Source organism: Octodon degus, unplaced genomic scaffold (genome assembly GCF_000260255.1).
Source record: "Octodon degus isolate 3935 unplaced genomic scaffold, OctDeg1.0 scaffold00080, whole genome shotgun sequence".
Lineage (NCBI taxonomy): Eukaryota > Metazoa > Chordata > Mammalia > Rodentia > Octodontidae > Octodon > Octodon degus.
The window spans coordinates 1,417,775-1,437,732 of NW_004524656.1; the positions used below are offsets into that span (position 1 = coordinate 1,417,775).

The 19,958-nt window shown below is 47.8% G+C and overlaps 1 protein-coding gene across 8 annotated transcripts in view; it reads right to left on the reverse strand.

Moving 5' to 3' along the window:
- The window catches only part of Gramd1b (GRAM domain containing 1B), a 186,050-nt gene that overhangs the window by 113,315 nt on the left and 52,777 nt on the right, over positions 1-19,958 (reverse strand). The gene's annotated exons all lie outside the window — the stretch shown is intronic.

A 19,958-nucleotide genomic window follows, 5' to 3' on the forward strand; every position in this document is an offset into this window, starting at 1 on the left:
AAAAAAAAAAAAAAAAAAAAAGTTGGCATTAAAGTGGAGAGAGTCACAGAATGACAGGGACCCGGAACTGTGTAAAGAAAATGTCAGCTTACCCAGACAGGCAAAGACAAAGGAAGAAAGAGGGCCATGAAGGAGGAAGGGGGCAGTGTGCGTGCTCCCAGGAACGTGTGTGTGCCTGACTCGCTCCTCTTCTCCTTGCTAACCACCAACCTTTAGAGTCAGTGAGAAGGAGAAAAAGCCCGGCCTAGAATCTGGCCCAGCCATTCCTAGCCGTGCATCCTTGTGTGACCCATTTAGCCCCTCTACGCCCCCACTTCCTCACCCATAAGACAGAAAATATTACTCACCTCAGAGGCTACTGTAAAGACTAACTGAGATTAACCTTTGTAGAGGGCATGGAAACACTTCTGACAATCGTAAATACTAAATAAGCATTAGCGTGAGTCTGCTCTTTATTCTGTGGTTGACTGCCTGCTTCTGTGACCTCTCACCCAAGTGCACAGCATTTTAAATCCCTCTCAGAACTGCTGAGGTAAAGGTAGCTAGACAGCAGACAAAGCCTCGTGCTGTTTGAGGCAAATAAAGACATGAAAACATAGGGACAAGACAGATGGACAACAAGGAAACGGAATGAAGACCTACAAGAAGAGATGCTTGGGGAGGTGTTGGCTAACTGCACTGCTGGGACAAAATATCTGCCATCCACACTTAAAGGGCGAAATGTTTATTTTGGCTCACAAGGGTGGAGGTTTCAGTCTGTGGTTGATTGGCTCCATTGTTCTGAGGCTGGTGGCATGTCAGAGACATGGTGCACACCCCATGGCGGAAAGCAGAGAAGGAAAGAGCCAGAAAGGAAGGTGCCAGGGACCAGGTAGAGTGGCAAAGATCACCTCCTCGCGGCCCACCAAGGCACACACAGAAGTGTACTCCGCTCAGCTCCTAGGCCATAAAGCTCACAATGAAGACCAGCCACCACGGGGTGATACTGCAAGGTGCTGGTCACAGAAAGGGCCAGGGAGGAGTCAGGAGAAGAGTCCTTGCAAACAATCAGGAGTCCAGATGAAGGCGGAGAAGAGAAAAAAAATCAGTGAAACCAACAGGGTTGGAAGTGGAGGAAAAAAGAACGGAAGTGATGAAAGCGTTGAAGTGATCCACAAGAGGATCTGACCTAGGCGCTGCAAGTGTAGCCTTCCTCAGCTGCTAGAAATTCCTGACACAGGAAGTGATAGCTCCCCGACCTCAGCCTGGACAGCCAAAGACAATGTACCACACAGTGCTTAAGATCTAGAGTGAAATCACCTGATGCAAAGGCTAGAACATTATATAGCAGCTGCATGATTTGATATACATTATCAAACCCCTCTAAGTCATGGGAATTTTTTTACTTTTTTTTTTTTGGGGGGGGGTGGCTGGTACTGAAGATTAAATACGGGGACTTTGCACTAAGCTATATCTCCTGCCCTTTTTATTTTGAGAGAGGGTCTCCCAAAGCCCCTAAATTGGGCAGGCTGGGATCAAACTTGTGATCCTCCCATCTCTGTCTCCCAGAGTACCGGGATTATGGGCATGCACCACCATGCCCAGTTTTAACCTCAGTTTTCTGGTTTGATCCTCAGGCCAGCCACGCCAAGCCTGCACCCAGGGCATGCTGCAATTAAGACTGGGCGTGGTGGCCTGTGCCTGTAATCCCAGCTCTTGGGAGGCTGTAAACAAGGCAGATTACTACAAGTCCAATTTAGTAGTGAGACCCTGAACACACTGTAGACCCTTCCCTAAAAAATTTAAAAAAAAAAAAAAAAAATAATAATAATAATAATAATAATAACAAACCTCAGTTTTCTAATCTACAAAACGAAAAGTGGTAATACAGGTTAGTATCATTGTGTGAAATGTTTAAGCTCAGAAATGTTTTGAACTTTTTAGGGTTTTTTTAAATATTTGTATATACATAACAAGATGTCTTGGTGATAGGACTCAAGTTGAAACATGTAATTCACTTAGGTTTCAAATATCCCGTACGCACGTGGCCTGAATGTAATTTTATGTAACATTTTTAGCACAACTGAGTTCTGACTGTGACCCACCCTACGAGGTGAAGTGTGAGATTTTCCACTCATAGCATCAGAGCACAAAAAGTCTCCAAATTTATAGCATTTTGGATTTTGGGGTTCTAGGTTAGTACCGGGATTATGGGCACGCACCTTCAGCCTGTTTTATGATTTCACAGATAAAGGTGAAATTTAAACGAGAGCACAGCTCTTGACGCCTAACAGGAGCATTTAATGAATGCTAAAATATTGTCTTTGTAATTATTATTATTTTAGGGGTACCCAGGGGGTGTAACAGTGGGTGCTTCAGGAGTCCCCCACTCCTCCAAGTCATCTGCACGTGGTGCTCGTACAAAGCTGGCCACGCAATACCTTCCTTTCCCTACATCTCCAGGCAGCCACACCTCCTCCAGCCCACAGCTGGTCCCTGGATGACGGCTGTGCAAGTGTTTCAAAAGGGAAAGAACCCTAAGCACACAAGGCACTGGCACTGCCTGTGCTAGCAGTTTGCACCTACGCATCACTAGTGTTTACACAGGTCCTACAGCGAGGCTGCAGAAGACCTCAGAACTTGGCACACCTCGCTTCCAGGTAACAGTATATGGAAAGCTACGGGCTAAACTGAGCAGGGTGTAGTCAGGCCAGTGGAAGAGCTGAGAGCTTGATACCACTGTCTGACTTTTTGGAGGTGCATGGCTAACTAGAGCTGCGTGTGTGCCCACTGTCCCAGCAAGCCATGCCCCTCGCAGGCTGGGAAGAGTTAGGACAGAAGTGGCAGAAGCTGTCAGAACCCCTGCACATGTCTGGGCTCAGGCCAACATGAGATCCCTCTAACGGACCCTCTGGTGACTCCTGCTGAATGTGAGAGCAGAGGGGACAGGGATCAAAGACCCTGAAGGTCGAGCAAGAAGTGGCAGCCTGAGGACTCCAGTTAGAGAGTGGCTGGTGAGATGAAAGCATGCCAGGGAGCCCAGTGCAGAAAGAAGAGCCAGCTCCTGCAAATGCCTCGTGGCTTTGGCCAGTGCCCACAGCAAGGTCAGAGTAAGCGGCTGGTCCAGCTGCAAAGACTCGAGGGTAGAACCAGAAGAAAGCATCACAGAAAGGAGACGCTCGGACAAACCACCTGATAATGTTGCAGGCAGTCTGAGTTAGACAGAAAATTGCAGGCAGTCAGACAGGGTCAGGCCCTTGAAGGAAATGACAACAGCCAGGTGCCTTACAACTCTGGGAAGGATGGAGACCCCTGCTGTAAATCAAACCTAAAGACTGGCATCCAGTATTGCTCATTACTCAGGAAGAATTATGGTCTGAAGGCCTCCCAGTAAGGTCCTGTTTTATATTCATGCCCCCTTGCTACGTGGCTCCCTACCCCATTTAGTCTTGAGCCTAATCAATTTTACCTGAGCAATGGTGCTTGTAATCCCATTCTTTGACCATAGTTTAGTCTCACCCTGCACCTGCCTATGCGAGACCCCTTTGTCTCTACCTCAGCCCTGCATGGTTTTATACTATAAAAGTCCCTGGAAGAAACAGCTTCCTAGGCAACCCGCTTGGTCCCCCCTTCTGTCCCTCTCTGACAGACGCTTTCCTTTCCAATAAAGTTTTACCCTCAACCTCCATTTGTTCCTAAAATTTATTCTTCCATTTTAAAGAACACGAACTCATCCAGGCCAGGTTGGGAATTTCACATTCCTATGTCAATAACTCCCTACTGCACTTCCTAAAATCAAGAAAGCATGGGAGGCATAGCTTAGAAAGACTAAAAGAAACGAACGATTATGATCTAAAACATCTATCTCCAACTGGATCATCAGAATCATGGGGCTCTCGTTCGCACTTGTCAATTTTTTTCTTCCTCTATCTACTCATGAAATTTTCCAGACTTGCTCATACATTGCCACACCTAGAGCTCAAATTCCAGGAAAACCCAAAGAGCCACTAGGTCCAAGGAGAGGCCAGCTCTGCATAAGATTCCAAGTCCCTCAAGAGTTCACTCTCTCTTTGTTCCTGGAAGTCATAGGCACATAAGTTAAAGCTGAGCTCTGGCGATGAATCCCAGCTTTCCTGCTAAAAAGCCCTGAGCGGAGAAGATGTAAGCCTCTGCTAGAAAGCACTTGGTCCATAGTAACGTCCCTTACAGGACTGTCACTAGGATTAAGTAAAACAGCACATGGAAGACACAGTGCGGAGCACACAGCCCTCAGACAGGGGCAGCTGTGGTTATCAACAACAAATACTTCAGCACTTAAATATCAACTTCGGCAAACTAAGTATACAGTTTGCATCATCCTGGGCATGTTGTTTGCATGTGTGATTTGTGGGCGCGTCCAATGATTGCAACTTCTCTGCTAAAAGACCCCGATTAAATTCCTTGGCAAATTTCGCACTGTAGGAATTATCCAGAAAAGTAGGCAATGGCTTACCATAAGCATTTGAAGGGATTGATGGATTTGGAAGGGCTACAGAACATCTGAGGCCACAAACATCAGAGGCCTGTCTGCAGGTCTGCTCAATGTACCTTTGTTTATAAGGATCACTTTCAACCAGCAAGAATCCACCATCACTTAAGATGCCCAAAAAATGAAATTCCAATAATAAATCTGCTTCACTTCTGGAGGGAAGGACGCTGAGAGGTAGAAATCATTCCTCTCATAGATCCTTTAGCATCCTGGAGTTTCAAACGTCAACCATCCAACTAGGTGCTTCAGAAGTCCAACGCTGAATTCAATGTACTCACCCAGCACCATCAAATAAAAGGTGCTACAAGGGTGCTTCTCTGTATGTGCCTAAGTGCGGGGGTGAGGGGTGTGCTCACAAACATCCCCCCTCCTTCTGCCTGCCTCCCAGCCTCCTGGACCATTCCAAGCCAGGGCTGCCAGGATTTCTCTCCATCTCAGCAGTCACCTTCAGACTAAAGAGAAAAGGCAAGAAGGAGCCCAACAGTTAATGGCTTAAGGGTCACATATCCAAAGGTAAGAAAAGAAACACTGATTAACCCTGGAAAACTGGTGAAAGACAAGACGAACCACTCATTTCCACGCACACCACACCATACCCACCTTTTCTCCTTGCTGCAGAATGGCGACTCTTGGGCTATGCACAAGACAAGTAAGAGAAATCAGAGGCCATGTGCCCAGGCTGAAAAATGCCCTTTCCTCTCCTGGCTCTATTGAGTTCTGTGTTTGATAATAGTAGGAAAGAAAAATAGGATAGATATATAGTTATATTCTCTTAATGAATAGAGGGATTTGTTGTAATAGTGTTTGTAAATAGGATCATGTCTGCATCTTGTACAGCAATTAACCACTAGGAAGAATGTATGCAATGTGTTAATTATTGAAACTGCCCTACCAATTTGATTTGAAACTGTCTCATTGCTATTTGTCTCTCAATAAAATTATGGAAAATAGTAGGAAAGAATCCCCAGAGGCTTTGGGCTAAGGACATGATTCTCAAAGCCTGGTCAGTGACCACCTGCACCAGATGCGCCTGGGACATATGCTACGCATGCAAACTCCTCGGCCCACTGCGCACTGAGTCAACTGAGCTGAGATTATGAAACACGTTACCTGGCTGAGGATGACCTCCTTAGAACTGCTCACCTCGATAGGTTGCTTATTACCGAAAGGCCATGGACACTTGCCCAGAGTCATGCAGAAGAAAATATTGCTACTTGCATTTTCAGTTAACTCCTGTTTTTAAGTTTCCTAACTCATTACACTATATACAAAACATTTAGTACAGCAGCACACGCACACTTGGGTTGGTGGTACACTCTGGATCTCTAACTCAGCTGGAATGTCAAACCTTTAGTACGCTGACTTGCTCAATGCCTAGGTGGGGATGCAAGGACTGCTCTTGGCAAAGAGCTGCTCTCAGCTTGCAATACTGATCAGTGAGTTTGGAAAGAGAATCCAAGGGCTTGTCCCCTGACTCCGTCTAAACCTTGGAGTCACAGGGAAGCAAAACAGACACAGCGTAGAGCAGGGCGACTGCTTTGAACTCCCAAGTTGCCACACACTCACACACCTTCTCCACCATCCCTGCCTGCCCAGCGGGAAGTAGGAGTACTTGGGGGGAGGAAATCTTCTACCCACCCTGCCAGTGATCCAAACCCCAACTTTGGCATCAGCAGAGGGAGGTTCACTGGCTGAGATACAACTAACAAGCCCATTTTTCTCAGGCAGGAGAGAAGAAATGCTCGAGCAGGGAATCACAGAGCAGGGGACAGTTGCACCTGCAGACAGTTCTGCTGAGACAACAGAAGCAGCCACGCCTGCCAGAGAGGAGTGAAAAGCAGGGCACCCGCAGGCTTCTCCACCCTGCTGGTAAGGCCAGCACTTGGGCCAGATGGGAGTGTGTTGAGCTCAGTATCACTTGAAGGCCTTATGTGCTGTCTTCCAAAGGATCATGTGTTCCCGAAGCACGTGGCTCAGCAGACAAGGGTACACATGAGGGGTGCTCACAAACCAAACCACTTTCCTGTCCATGCAGTCTGAAAAGTAATGGATCATATGGACCAGGCTTCGGCCCTCCCCCGGGACAGTCACAGAATCACAGATCCCACAATGTCAGAGGTAGCAAAAAGCCTTAGAAGGTTATTCATTGGTTCAATAACTCACCCAACTAATATTTACCGAGCACCTATTTCATGCCAGACGGCGTGCTGAGCATTGACTATGCACTAAATAAAACCAACCCCTGCTCTGGTGAAGTCTAGGGGTTAGTGGGGGAGACAGTGACCAACTCAGTGAATACAATCGAGCCAGGCAAGGCGGTGCACACCTGTAATCCCGGCATGAGGAGGCTGCGGCGGAAGGATCGGCATGAGTGTGAGGCCAACCTTGGCCATGTGGTGAGCTCAGGGCAAGTCTGAACTACACAGTGAGACCCTGTACAATCATAGCATGTGACTAGTGCTATGACAGAGAATAAGCCAGAATGGTGACATAAGCGAGGGAAACTCTGCCAGGACAGGATGGGAATGAGGAAAACAGGCTGAGGTTTGGCAGGCAGAACTCAGGTCCCCATCTCTACCATGCTCTAGCGCTATACTTCCTGGGGTCTGAACAAGGATCCCAGGAGTCTCTCTGGGAGTTCTTCACCAAGGTCCAGGAGTGCTGCAGCATTTGTTCAGAGTGAGCCCCTGCCGAGACAGGGCTACTTCATAGCCAGCCAGAACCGGAAGTGGGGGAGCACCCCAGGCTGATGTTTCCCAGTGTCCTGCCGGCTAACTGCAGGCTGGGACACCTGGCCACACATGCACTTCTCTGGCTCCTCACACCACATACAAGCCAGCTGTCACTCACTGGAAGAATAAGAGGCAGATTTTTTGCTTAGCTTTGCCTGGCAGCCAAGAATTCAGACATCACCTCAAGAGCTCTCTGTGGCTCACCTTAACCAAGTTCTCAAACCTCCCGGTTCTACCTCAAAACACACCTTGCAGGCTTAACCACTGCTGACAACGATAACAAAACGTAGCGCTGACTGAGTGTTTCCCATATGCCAGGCTGTGCTAAGTGCGTCTCCTGCTTTACCTCCTTTTGATCCAAACCACCTTTACAAAGAGGTATAATTATTTGTTTTTCCAAGGAGGAGGTAGATTCAGAGAGATGAAATGACTTCACAACAGTACCAGGGCTAGTAAGTGGCAGAGCCAGAATTTTACCCAAGCTCTTTCAGTCTTCAAAGTGCCCCTGAGTTCCAAACAGCCACTCATGAAAGAATCTTCTCCCTGTGACCAGCATCCTGTGGGAGGACCACAGGATCTCACGGTGTCACTTTATCTGCTCACCACTTTCAAAACTTCTGTCCCAAGAGCTCCAGAAGAGAGAATTCTTACTAATAGCTGACTATATGATGACAGGCATCTATGCCTGTGTCTCCAATGTGCATGTGCGTGGGATAAAGAATGAGACAGAGAACCAAGATCAAGTCTACCTCCAGCCCCTTCCTGCCTCTGAAATCTATTTATTGTCTCATTCTGTTTCTTTTTCCTCTCACCTCATTTGTCCCGTCTTTCATTTAAAAATGTAACAAGACCGGGCATGGTGTTGTGTGCCTGGAATACCAGCACTGGGGAGGCTGAAAACAGGAGGATCACTACAAGTCCAAGCTGTGTAGTGAGACCCTGTACCAACTACATAAAAAATAAATAATAAATGAATAAATGTGTAATAAATAAATAAGTCAAATGAATAAACAAACCCCTGCTAGGGTGTTCAAATGTCTCCCTCTCTCAAACGCTTGCCAGGTTTGAATTTAACTCTGCTCTCTGGGCCTGGAATCTCTTCCTCCTCCTAGAGAACTTCTCCCCTCTGTTTGTACAACACAGTCCGTAAGGAGCCGGTGCAGCACAGCTTCTCCAGACCCAGGGGCTCACAACAGAGCAAAGCTTCTCAGCCCTGGCTGATACTCCACCTCCATGGCAGGCAGCTCATCAGCTCTGGTGTCCAGAGAAGTCCCAAAAAGAGGGAATATAAGAAATTAACACAAGGGCTGGGGATATAGCTCAGCAGCACTGTGCCTGCCTGGCAGATGTGAGGCTGTGAGTTTGATTCCCATACACAAGAGAAGAAAAGAAGAAAGAAAGAAAGAAAGAAAGAAAGAAAGAAAGAAAGAAAGAAAGAAAGAAAGAAAGAAAGAAAGAAAGAAAGTCAGTCAACCCCCCACACACACAAAGACCAAACCAATGTTTCTCCAAGGGACCCTTCTCTGGGATCCTCCAAGTTCTTTACCCAGGGAATTAATTTACTATGAAAAGAACAAAAACGAAAGCTACCACTGAGCGGCCAGTTATGAAGACAGATCCAGGGAGCCGGGAACACTCCTAGGAGGCACCGACTGCCTACACCTCTCAGTGAACAGCAGTCCATCCAGCTGCCTTCCTCTGCCTCTCCCTTCAGCCTCTATCAGCAGATGTCGCCATGCAGAGACCCACCAGGCCATCCCAGCCCCCAGCTCCAGGACCCCTGGCACCTACTTGGCTCGCAGAGCGGCCAGCTTCCTCCTCAGGGAGCAGACGCGGTAGTGGCAAGCCTGCTTGACAGCAGTGCTGCACGAGACAGTCTCGGCGTGCAGATGCTGAACCATGCCTGGCTCCCCAGAGGATCAGCCACACGGCAGCTGGGGGCGTGAGGGCTGGGACTCACTTGGGAGCTCTGTGGGCTCCCTGACTCTGCAGCGGCCGCAGCTGCTGATGGACGGCTCCTGCACATAAACTCCCTGCTCCTCTGCCCCATATAAAACTGGGAGAGGTAGAGGGCCAAGAGTAGGAGCCCAGCCTCCTGCTCTACCAGAAGCCCCTCCGCCTTCAGCCCCAGCCAGAGCTCCACACAGAGCCTGTCTCCATCTTTCCACATCTGGCAGTGCTCCGGGCACCTGGCAAGCTCTGGACTTCCTCCGTCCTCTCGGAGACGACAAAGTGGACCCGCATGTGATGTCAGCTGCTGGCGCTGGCAGGAGGGAGGGCTGGCGGGTGCTGCTCCCAGAGGGGTTGCTACTTGGCTCTTTCCTCAGGGCGAGGATCACCTGAGTGAACCTGAGGCCGTGGGGAATTCACCAACCAGGCAGGCAGATGGAGCTAGAATGCTCTAGAAATGTGCTATGTGGGACAATTTCTGGGATCGAAACAGCAGAACTGAAAATACCTCTCCCTGTAATGTGAACCTATATATTCTAGGGGCGAGGAGTTGCACTGATAGAAGCAGCAGCCACCAGCTCACCCGACTTCCACGCCTGAGGCTGGGCCTGACCTCACACGCCACTACCTCAGCCCCTCCGCTGACCCCCTCATGAATTGCACAACCAAAGGTCCACAAGATACAAGAGTTAAACTGTCTGCAGGGTCTCCTCAGCTACTGAGCAGACAGATAAGGAAGTCAAAGACACACCCGGTGAGGGAGTGCTGCGATGGAACTAACCACAGTCTACCACCACACCTAGAAAATAGGGTACGAATGGAAGGAACAGGGATCCAGCAAGACAACTGGACACAAACATCTTTTAAGATAGTCAGAGAAAAGGCACAACAGTAATCACAACCAACCTCCGGCCTACTCCCATTCCACCCTGGCCCCTGCTCTGGTGGAATCATCTCACTTCCTACTGTGCAGAGAAGGTCCTGACCTCGCCTTCCCACCACCTTGCCTGTGGGGTCACTCCCGGCTGTCCTCACACCCTTATCTTCCTGCTCAGGGGTAAGCCTTCCCCCTGTGATTTACACCTATTATCTCTTGTTTCCTCTTGAAACCTTGTTTCTGTATCTTTCAAGAGGGGCGCTGGGCGGAAGACCTTGCTCTTCCACGCCCACGTGCCCTGTGTGTAACTCGCCACCACGTCCTGGACATTGTCATTGTATCTCCTAACTACATCATTCATTCGTTTGCTTGCAACTCCGAGCTTCAGAGTCAGTGCCTAGAGCAGGCCTGGCAAACCCGTTGGAGCTTCGAATGACACAAACACATCCAGTTCTCTGAAGACCCTTGCGAGGTATCGTTATTCTTACACCTATTTTATAGGAAAGTGAGATTTGGGTCTTCTGGTTTCCCTGAGACCACACAGCACATGGTGGCACCAGTCAACCCAGGTCGGCACAGAACCTCCAGACTGCGCTGTCCGCTCACACAGCCCAAGCTCAAGACCTTGGTCGCATCCTGGACAAGCTCCTCCCTCCAGCCGGATGTCGGTCCTGTCAACTGCGCCGCCCACCTCTTTGGTTGGTTCCTCCTTCCGTGGTGCTCACCTCCAACACGCTTCTCTGATCCCCGCTTCTACGTTGCCATGGCAGCGAGCAAGCTGTCCCCGCCAACCTCAGTCCCTGGTGAACTCAACTCTCCACCCTCTTTCATTTTCTTCCTAACACTTAGCACTCCTTGCTGTTCCCTTCCTTACCTTTGTCTCCTCTCACTAAGATGCAAGCACCATGGAGGAGCCAGTGATAGCTTGTTCAGTTATTCCCCCAGTGACCGCACAGAAGCAAACACGCAACGTGTACTCAATGAATATTTGTTAAACGGAGCACAAATGGGTAAGCTACTACCAGCTTCTACTTCACCTGCTTGCTTCCAGTGTTTGACCTAAAGGCCGGCTCCCTCACTGGAACCCAAGTGATTTCTCTAGTACCCGGGAGTGGCCCGATGCAGGACTGTTGTCTGCCCCTTTCCCCTACTCCAAATACGGGCTGAATTGCTACTCTCTCAAGCGGTGGCATGAGGACATGGGACACTGGAGCGGTGACTAGGTCCTAGGGATGGAGCCCTTCTAAGAGTAATTATTGTTCCTATGAGAGATGGAGTTGTCCAAAACAGACCTTTACTGGACACTGAATCTTCACCACCTTGGCCTTTGGAATCCCAGCCTCCAAAACCATGAGAAATAAATTTCTGCTGTTTATAAACTGCTGGTATTCTGTCATAGAAGCCTGGCTGAAGTAGCACATCTGGGTGTCCCTTTTCTTAAAATCTCTCCAGGCTTCCTTTCCTTGGTAGCTAAATAACATCCACTCGCTCCCAGGACAACAGGCAGCATGGTCAGGTCCCTGCCGCCCTGCTCCAAACATCACTTCCGGCATGGTCAGACCCCTGCCTCCCTGCTCCAAACATCACTTCCGGCCATTCTGGAGCAGCCAGCTCTGGGCCTGACGCTGCAGCAAAGCTAAAGTATTTGTGGCTCCTGCTTCTCACTCCTCCACCCCGTGAACATCCTGTTCCCTGGTTGGGAACGCTGTCCCCACAACACTCCTACTCATCCTGCGCTCCAGCCGGAAGCTTTCTCCTACCCCCTTCCACTTGCCCCAAGCTAACAAGCTGTATCACACCTGCCACTGAGGAAACGTCCCTTACACCACTGAGCCTCAGTGTCCTTACTCTGATACAGAGAGAATGACATCTACTGGTTGGGGCTGGTGAGAGAACTGTGTTAAGAAAATGTGCAAAAGACTCACTACAGAAGGCTTGGCACGTAGTGATCCTCTGTAAACAAATTCTTCAGCATTGGTACCTTAGTCCACGCCAATTGCTACACTGTATTATACTTGTTTATTTGCAAATGTATCTTGCCAAGCATGGTGGTGCATGCCCGTGGCTGAGACAGAACAATAACCACAAGATTAAAGCCAGCCTGGTCCGCACAGTGAGTTCAAAGCCAGCCTGAACTACACACCAAGACGAGGGATAGATGGATGGATGGATGGATGGATGGATGGATGGATGGATGGATGGATGGATACATAGATGGAATTTTAAAAAATTGTTTGAGGGCAAACACCAGGCCTTGCTCTATTTATTCATAGCTGTGACATTTGCAAGTGCTCAGTATTCTATCCCATTCTGTCTCTGCCTTTATGAAGACAGTGGACAATAGAACTGTTAACAAAGAGTCAAATCTTATGATAGCCAAAACATGAGTATAATAATTACCATTTATTAAACACCTTTCTAAATGCTAAGCACTTTACATATGTCATTTCACTTATTCTTTACAGGAAGATGTGACAGATACCAGACTTTTACAAATGAGAAAGCTAAGTAAATTGCTTTGAAAAATGCAATTAGGGGCAGGCATGGTGTCACAAACCTGCAATTCCAACATTCCAGGCACTGAAGCATAAGGACCATAAGTTCAAGCCTACATGATGAGCTCCAGGCTGGTACAGAGGCATGATGAGACCTCATAGGAAGGAAGGAAGGAAGGAAGGAAGGAAGGAAGGAAGGAAGGAAGGAAGGAAGGAAGGAAGGAAGGAAGGGCTCGTTCTACTAAGCCATCTCCCCAGCCCCAGGCTGTTGGTATTATTGAAAGCTCAAAAGTTTTTTTCTAGCATTGGCCTAGGGCATGCATAAGAGGCTGCCTTTGATCCCTAGCAGCTAAATAACAAAATGAAATAAAAATAAAAACACACAGTCAATAAGGTGTACAGAGGGCATGGAAAATGAGTTGACCTGTCTGTAGCGCTTCAGCTCCTGCCAGCACAGCAGCGCCCCTCGGCAGCCACGGGCCTCCCCACTCCTGCAGCCTGGGCTGCGCACTTGTAGACACTGTGAACATTGGTGACTCACCACACACACACACACGCACACTCACACGCGCACACACACACACACACAAGAGGGCCCGGACGTCATGGCCTTGCTTTTGAACTCACATGCACCCACCCAGGCCAACTCTCGGTTTGTCTACTGTTAAAAGGCTCACAGTTGACTGAGACCCTAACGTTCTGCTCTGTAGAAATGAACCTGGTGTGCACAAAAGGTCGTTAATTTTAGTTACTATTGTTTTTTATTTGTTTTTTAAAACAGGGTCTTACTATACAGTCCAGATCAGCCTTGAACTCACTATGTAGCCCAGCCTGGCCTCAAGCTCAGCACCATCCTCCTCTCTCAGCCTTCCAAATGCTGGGATCATGGGCGAGCACTGCCACACCTGGCCACAACAGGTCCTTGGTAAGACAGCACCTTCTACAGTCTTGGCTGTTTAAAAGTTCTTTTCTTTTCTTTCTTTTTTTTTTTTTTTTTTTTTTTTTGGCAGAACTGGGGATTGAACTCAGGCCCTTGCAATTGCCAGGGAAGCGCTTATTCCACTGAGCCATCTCCCAGACCCCTAAAAGTTCTTTAAATAAATAAAGGCTAGGGATAGCTCAGCAGCATAAGTGTCTGCCTGGCAAGCACAAGGCTCTGAGTTCAACCCCTGGTGCCAAAAATAAATAAACAGAAGTTCTCACCATTGGGGAAAATGCACTAAAGAGAGAACTGGGTACTTGAGGAACCCTAACAACTAGTCTACTTTGGGGCTGAATCTGGAATCTAGTGTTTCAGTTTGCCCCTGGCTTCACCTTGAAGTAAGAAATTGAATTAGGGGCTGGGGAGATAGCTCAGTAGAATAAGTGCTTGCCTGACAAGTGCAAGGTCCTGAGTTCAATCTCTGGTTCTGCCAAAAAAAAAAAGAACTTGAATAAATGTCCTGTGTTGCATTGCATGTGTCCACACACACTTTGGAGAAATTACTCACTTTCTTTTGTACTGGAAACATGAGGGGATTATTGATATTCCCAAACCAATCACTATTTCCCAGTAAATGGATTATTATTTTTCTATTTACTTTATTCATTTTATTTTTATTTGTGTGTATGTGTTTGGTACAGGGTCTCACTACGCAGCTCAGACAGCTCGGACTCGTAGTGATCCTCCTGTCTTCAACCTCCCCAGCACTGGGATTATGGGTGTGCACAGCCACCCCTGATCTTGCCTGCCGCTCAGGGGGCAGGGCCCGCATGGCATGTGGTGCCAGGAATCGAACCCTGATCCCTACGAAGGTACTTAGTCCACTGAGCTATCTCGCCAGCCCTTAAATGGGTTATTTTAATAACTCCAAGACTTACCCCTGATGCCGCAATGACCCAGAAAATCACCTTCACTCTGAAGCCAGTTGACCTCTTTTCCCAGCATGCTTCCAAAGGCTTCCAGAACATTGTGTGGAAGGGAACACTGAGCCCTTTGGCTTGACCTCAGTGAGACAACTAACCTAGTGCTACACATACAGTCACGTGGTGCATGGGACACCTAGGTCGGCAAAGCCCACACACAACCAAGTGTCTTGGTACTTTTCTCTCATTGCTGAAACAAAATACCTGACACCCAAAATGAAGGAAGGAAAGGTTTATTTAGTTCACAGTTGGTGGAGGTTTCAGTTCATACTCAGCTGGCTCTAAGGCAGAGTGGCTCATGGTAGTGGGCAGCAGTTCAAGGTGGCGGAAAAACAGCAAAACAGCAAGGGCCAAAAAGGGAGGAGCAACAGCAGCTACAGCTAGCAAGCCTCTCTCTCCTTACACTTGTATGCAGATTATCTGCCTCAGGGCGGGTATAACACTCCCCCCCATAATCTAAGCACTGGATTATGAATTAATCATAAACTCTAGGAACCGCCCAAATGACTGCATGAGGCTTTGGGAGGGGACACCTAGACACCAGCCATAACACCAAGGTGGCCGCATCACCTACAGACAAGAGAGACATCTTGGCTTGTTGCACTCCATGTCCCTCCCACAGCATCAAGGGCCGAGTGACTACGGCCACCTGTTTGTCCTCAAATGTCATAGCCATCCTGAATACTGTGCATAGCTTAAAAAAAAAAAAAAAAGGAATCAACACTATATTAAACCTGCTGAAAGTGCCTCTTAAACTGAAGGGGTAGAATGTCACCCTTGTAGCAGAGGCAAAAGAAATCGATGCCAGTTCTTTCACTTGCTCTTCAGAGCAATTGTTCACCATGTAATTGATCCATCGTTTGGAGCATTAGAAGCATCCACAGAAAAGGCTCACAACACCTGCCTCTTCCTCAACTCTTTTTAGCTCCTCCTGCCTTCCAGGGATGTGGCCGAGTAAAAGAGAGGATTACAGGAAAGACTGGCCAGTGTAGGAAACACTTACTGGATGGTACACCACCTGCCAAGGGTGCCAGGTGGAAGACCGTGGGCCAGATCCCCACTGCTACTCTGCATCCCCCTGAGGATGCTCTAGATTGGTGGAAGGGTGATGCAGGAAGAATCAGGTACAGAGGGTAACAGTTCTGAGCAGAGCCTGGTGGTGGGCTGGAGCCCTGCGCACCTGTTTCCTCCCTCTGGGAGAAGGAACCCACAGGCTGACAGGTCACTGGGAAAGCCAAGGTGAGCACAGACCCGGCCTACGGCTGAGGCACATGTGTCCACCGGGACCGCACTGAAGGAGGCAACTTCTGAGCTCATCCCTTAGTGCCTGTTGCTGACCAATGAGGGCTGATGCTGAGGTAAAAAGTAAAAAGGGTCTGCATTCACCATGAAGAGCTGTGCAGGGCTCAGTGGGTGGGGTAGGAAAGGAGGGCCAGGGAAGAAATCTAGAGGGTGCTTCTGGGTGGAAGTTTAAAAGACAGAACCTTTTTGAAAGAGTGGTGAGAGCAGGTACCAGAAAATAGTGCATATTAATGTACTTTTCCAAATCACCCACAAAAGGCAGTTTCCTCTAGTTAGCAAGCAGCCGCAGCCCACCACAAGAAACAGGCTATCTTGGGGAAAATGCAATTCAGCACTTAACTGACTCGCGCCAGAATGCCGCGAGCAGCGGAGACAACGTGCAGTGAGGTGAGGGCTTTGCAATCTCAGAACTGGGAGAGGGGACCCACCCTTGGGCAGTGGGCAGCATGCTGCTGGCCGGACATGGGGAGTGGAGCTCTGCAGGGGCCTCCAGGGCTCTTCACATTTCGAGAGAGTGTGACTACTGAAAGACAGAAGAAAGCCTTATAAAGAGAATTCAAGTGACTTTAAGGACTGGGGCGTTACTGATTTAGCATTCCAATAAAAATAAGCAGACTTTGCTCTTTGGGGTCCCTGCACTTCCATATATATTCACTCCAACGTGATGAGTGGAACCGCTTATTTCAGCTAATGATGAACATAAACCTGACAACGATGGCTGCGCTCACAAGACCACAACCTAGACATGAAGATTAGAGGGTCCTGACCCTCACCCAGGCCTGGGGCCCTGCGGACACCCTCCCTGGCACTGGCTCACAACTCTCCCATGGAGGGCAGTGCATAATTCTGAAAGACCTATTCCACCATACCTCTTTAATCACAGAAATGCTAGCTTGAGCAGAAATTGCTTCTAGTTCTCATTATATGTACCCAGTCCCTTCACATTACTGTATCCCCAGCCCTGTTTTCTTTTTTTTAATTTATTTATTTAGATTTATTTTAATTTTTAATTTTTACTTTTTTGAGACGGAGCCTCCCTATATAGATTAGGCTGGCTTTGAACTCCCTACATAGCCCAGGATGGCCTCAAACACATCTTCCTGCCTCAGCCTCCCACATGATGGAATTATAGGTGTGCACTACCATACCCTGCTATTTCTTTTTTTTTTTTTTAACTTTGAGACAGGATCTGGATAAATCACTCAATTTAATTTTTACTTTTTCGTGACGCAGTCTTCCTATATTGCTTTGGCTGGCTTTGAACTCCCTACATAGCCCAAGATGGCCTCAAACACATCTTCCTGCCTCAGCCTCCCACATGATGGAATTATAGGTGTGCACTACCATACCCTGCTATTTCTTTTTTTTTTTTTTTTAACTTTGAGACAGGATCTGGATAAATCACTCAATTGTCCACACTGGCCTCAAACTTCTGATCATCCTGCCTCAGCCTCCTAGAGTCGTGGGATGACAGGCATGTGTCATATCTGACCTGAAAGCCTTCCGGCTGTAACATCCACACCTTTGTTCTATTTCTTCGACTCTCAGATCCTTTATTGAGGGCTGTGACAGTCACCTCACATCCTGTGTGCTCCCCACTAAGCCCTTTCCTTCAGTCAGCCCGGATATAGACACAGGGATGCTCCTAATCATTCTATTCTGGACTCTAATATCCATCCATGCCGAAGCACTGGTCATAATACTCAGGATGTCAACTCCATAAAGAGTCCCCCACCCAGCGCACCCCACAGAGCATGCTTTCTTCCACGGATGAATGCAAACTTCCAAACTCGGAACACATGTCATATTTTCAGCTCAAATTTGGCTGATAAGGGTTGGCGAGATAGCTTAGCAGACTAAGGGCCTGCTTAGGCAAGCTGAGGGACCAGGGTTTAATCCCCGGCACCACATGTCACACGGGCCCCACCCTCAGGCATCCTGCGCTGGCTACAGGAGTCCAGGTGTGGTACACACCTGTAATCCCAGAACCGGGGTGGATAAAAACAGAAGGATCACTACGAGTCTTAGCTGCATAGTGAGACTCTGTACCAAATTAAAAACAAAAAAAGTGGCTGATAAATAAAACCTCCATTTTCTTTTCCACATGAAATCCTATCAAACTAGGCTCCCTATGGCAAGGTACCACTAAATGAATTTAGACCAGGGTAGTAATTATACCCACAATCCCAAAATTCTGGGAGGCTGAAGCAAGAAGATCACAAGTTCGAGTGTAACCTGAGCAACAGCAATGTAAGACCTTTTCTCAAAACAAAAATAAAGGGCAAGCGAGATAGTTCCGTGGCCTAAGCACCTGCCTGGCAAGTGAAAGTATCCAAGTTCGATCCACAGTACCACATGCCATGCCAGTTCTGCACCCAGCTGGCCACTGAAAGCAGATGTGGTGGCACATGCCTGTAATCCTAGTGCTGGGGAGGCTGAGAGAGGAGGATCACAAGTCCAAGCTGCTTAGTGAGACCCCGAACCAAATAAATAATAGGGGCTGGGGAAATGGCTCAGTGGAATAAGCGCTTCCCTGGCAAGCGCAAGGGCCTGAGTTCAATCCCTGATTCTGCAAAAAAAATTAAAAAATAAATAATAAATAAATAAATAGGTAAAAATAATAATAAAAATAAAACAAAGTATGGTTTTAAAACGGCAGGAAATATGCATAGCTTAGTCCAAAAGTCATAGGTTTAATACTCAGTACTGCGACAATAACAACAATAGTTGGGAGCCAGGGAGATTACTCAGTGGAATAAGCGCTTCCCTGGCAAGCGCAAGGGCCTGAGTTCAATCCCCGGTTCTGAAAAAAAAAAAAAAACAACAACAACAACAGTGAAAAAGAAGACAAAGAAAAGGAGAGGACAAAGAGAAAGAAGGAATAAATCTTTTCTTATAGATGTCAAATATCACATTTCCTTTTCTAAAAAATATCTTAGTTTCTCATTATTCCCAATAGAAGCCATTGTTCTTTTTTTTTTTAAAGAATTATTTATTTATTTATCCATTCATTTTGTGTGTGTGGCCAGCTCAGCCCACCAGGGGGCGGGGCTGGCTGGCATGTGGTGCTGGGGGATTTAACCGCGGTCCCTGTGTTTTGCTTAGCTTAGCTTGTTCTAAGTAGGTGCTTTAGACCACTGAGCCATCTCACCAGCCCCGAAGCCATTGTTCTGAAATAATATTAAATTTTAATTTTGTCTTTGTTCATAAATGTGTTAAAAGTATCTTCTGCTCTTCATCCCATTTGTTGACAAAAATGGCAAACAGAGCTAGATCCAAACCAGCACCCCTAGGGTAAACCAACTGAGACCTTTTAGCTACCAGAATATAGTCAATTTGGCAGACATTTAGCTCCCTACCACAGACTCTCCTACCTACCACTCTCCACACTGCGCAAAGCAACTCGGGTGGGTCCTCACCCTGAGTGCAGAGCTGGTTGTATCACAGACAGCTAAGTTAGGTGGGAGTACTCTAGGCAGTCAGACCCTGCCAGGCTCTGCAGAGAGTCAGTACAGAAGGTGAGAACACATCAAAACTGTGGCTGGAGGTGCACCCAATGAAATCCAGGCCTGGAGATCCAGACAGAATGACCAGGCCTGCATGCCAACCCCACGGATAAGCACCACTCTACACGCAGTCCAATAAAGTCTAAACAGACATCAGAAACCCCTATGGGGGACCAGGACTTCCTGATTCATCTCTTTCTAAAATGGCCCTTATAGCTCAGCAGAGTAAAGTGCCTACAAGCAGGCTCAGGGGCCAAGAGCTTGATCCCCAAGTCTGCCGTGCTGGCCCCGCCTCCAGGGGGCACACTGAGATTGCAATTGAGGCTGGGAGTGGTCGTGAGTGCCTGTAATCCCAGCTCATGGGAGGTTGTAAACAGGCAGATCACTACAAATCCAATCTAGTAGTAGACCCTTCCCTAAAAATACAAAAGAAATAATAAATAAAATGGCCCTTACTCTTGCCATGTATACTTGCATATACATGGCAGGTTGCCCATTGGCTCAATATTGCCTAAGTGGCTGTACTTACAACCTTACTGGTTTGATGCCTATGTTGTACCACCTTGTGATTTTGCTCTACAACGCTCCCTTTAAGAAGTAGCCTCCTTAGCAACCCCCTTTTGGGTCCCCTCCTGTTTCTCTCTGTTTCTGTCTGTCTGCCTGTCTGTCTGTCTGTCTGTCTCT